We start from the raw sequence: 2,500 nt of genomic DNA, 5'->3' as shown, positions 1-2,500 counted from the left end.
AGAATCAACAAGAAGAATTCCGAGGAAAACTTCTGCTCGATTCATTAACAAGATTTGCCAAAAGACGACAACTACACTACTCGGTAGCCGAGAATATAATATCAAGGCATTGAGTATGGTAACGCTCACTCCAGTTCCCCTTCAACAGTTTCACGTACTTTTCACTCTCTCTTCAGAGTGCTTTTCAACTTTCCCTCACGGTACTTGTTTACTATCGGTCTCGCTTTATAATTAGCTTTTGGAGAGACATATCTCCAGCTTCGAGTTGCACTTTCAAACAACTCTACTCATAGGAATGAGCCATTATGACTGGTATCGAAAATGACCTTTACAGGATTTTCACCTTCTTTGATGCTACTTTCCAGTAGACATCAGGACAAATTCACCAGTCTAGCATCAAACCATACCGGACACCGAGAAATGTTGCCATTTCTCTTCCCGATGAGCTTTTCCCTGTTCATTCGCCATTACTAAGGGATTCTCAGTTGATTTCTTTTCCTCCCCTTACTGATATGCTTAAGTTAAGGGGGTTCTCTCGCCCAATTCAGGTTATGTAGTTGATTGTCTCTTAATTGGTTCACTGACCAATATGAGACAGAAACCGATTCAGCAGTTTTGTTCGCTACTACTATCAAACACAGGTCGAAGTTTCCATTCAGTCATTAATTCCAACTTTCAAATGTTGTTGTTTCAGCTTTCGCTTACTAGAAGCAACATAATACTCGCTGCAATACAGACCTCGGGAAACCCTCACCGTGAATAAGGTTCACTCACATATTTCACTACATTTTGCGTGGGATTGGAGATGAGGCTACTCGTTCTTGCTCAGTACTAGGCTGAAAATTAACGAAACTTCGTTACAAACGTTCACATGTTGATGTTTCCGCTTTCGCGTACTCGAAACAACATAATACTAGTCTTTGTAATTTAGTTTCATAATTTCAACTGTTCTCATGCAGAATTTTTGCTCATTCTTATCCCAAATTTTGACCTGGCTACTAGTTACACTCCTTGTACTTATTGCAAAATGACCACAAATTTCAACAGCTTTCACATGTTGCTGTTTCGGCTTTCGCTTACTACAGTCAACATAATACTCGTTGCAAAATAAGTGCTCGGCATCTGCAATTTTCCAAAGACGAAGTTTCGCCAGTTCAATTTTCGCTCGCCAATTATGGCTACTAATTCACACGGTACTGAGCTCAACAACATTAAATTTGTTCAGCAAGACTTTCACATGTTGATGTTTTGGCTTTCGCCTACTAGAAGCAACATAATACTCGTCTTGTTAGCTCATTCAATGAGAATAGCTTTTCCCGTTGAGAATTTTTTGCCTTCAATTGGCGTTGTAGTGAGTTTGGCTACTCAGATCACCAAATACTTGTGACAATTCGAACCAGAAATGTTTTCAATTTTCACATGCTGATGTTTCGGATTCAACCTACTAGAAGCAGCATAATACTTGTATTCAACAATTTCTGTATCAAATCCCAGTTTTCTCTGGTGCATCTTTGCCAAACTATTCCAAACTGCCTGAGTCTGAATACCAATTACAGGTACTAGTAAATGCACGTTACTAAGGACTATATAGTTCTAGGTTACTGTACACAACGACGTTCACATGTTGATGTTTCAGCTGCCGCTTACTAGAAACAACATAATACTTATCGTGCATACCTTTCCATAACTTGTCCTTTTCAGATGCATTAGTTTCCCTTTGTCTTGGCTTCTACAGTCAGACTGGCTACTAGTAACAGCACAGTACTAATCACATATCGTTCTACAGTTTGCAGACAACTTTCACATGTTGATGTTTCAGCTTTCGCCTACTAGAAACAACATAATACTCGCTGTATACATTTGTAGTTCTCTATGTAACTTTCATGTGAAGAAGTTTCGCCAGTCTTTTTGACTGTCTCAAATCTGAGTCATGCTTAGGCTACTAGTTGCTTCATAGTACTTATCGCCTCGAGATCATTGAACAAAACTTGATTTTCACATGTTGCTGTTTCAGCTTCCGCTTACTAGAAACAACATAATACTAGTCTCATTAAGTTCCGTCTCTTTGCAATTTTCTTATGAAGAAAATTCGCCATCACAATGACTCCAGCAGTTCTTGATCAAGGAATGCAATCATTGATCAGAATGCTATTATTTGAATCGGTTCTGCTTTAAGTGTTCCAATTTTATTGGAAGCACCAACAATAGAACATCAATGTGTTCAATCGAGAGTTATATAACCCTGAATCGGACGCAGTCAACAGCCGAAGCCGAGACCGCCTTTTGCGTTAGAGAGGTCGGTAAACAAATCTTGCGATTCATACCGAATTAACACATATAGCTGTGCTCCTCTTCGTAAAGCGAGCCAAGTGATCCCCTGTTGAAGGATGTATTTGGACCAATCTAGTAGCATTTGGTTTCCAACAAGCTCTCCCAAGTTAGCTTACTTATTGGGCTTTTCAACCAATTCGGTTGGCTACAAGCATCATCAAAGTACTAG

The 2,500-nt window shown here is 39.4% G+C and overlaps 1 non-coding gene and 1 pseudogene across 1 annotated transcript in view; both read right to left on the bottom strand.

Moving 5' to 3' along the window:
* The window catches only part of LOC142357455 (large subunit ribosomal RNA), a 3,522-nt gene extending 2,969 nt beyond the window's left edge, over positions 1-553 (bottom strand). Inside the window, exon 1 of the ribosomal RNA XR_012761609.1 lies at positions 1-553. This exon is cut by the window's left edge and continues 2,969 nt beyond it. This is a non-coding gene — a ribosomal RNA (large subunit ribosomal RNA).
* A 1,684-nt stretch (positions 554-2,237) lies between these two features.
* LOC142357454 (5.8S ribosomal RNA) lies at positions 2,238-2,389 on the bottom strand (annotated as a pseudogene).
* Positions 2,390-2,500: the final 111 nt, after the last annotated feature.

The sequence above is a fragment of the Convolutriloba macropyga genome, unplaced genomic scaffold (genome assembly GCF_964194025.1).
Source record: "Convolutriloba macropyga unplaced genomic scaffold, txConMacr16.3 SCAFFOLD_3105, whole genome shotgun sequence".
Lineage (NCBI taxonomy): Eukaryota > Metazoa > Xenacoelomorpha > Acoela > Convolutidae > Convolutriloba > Convolutriloba macropyga.
This window is presented reverse-complemented; position numbering and strand designations above follow the sequence as displayed.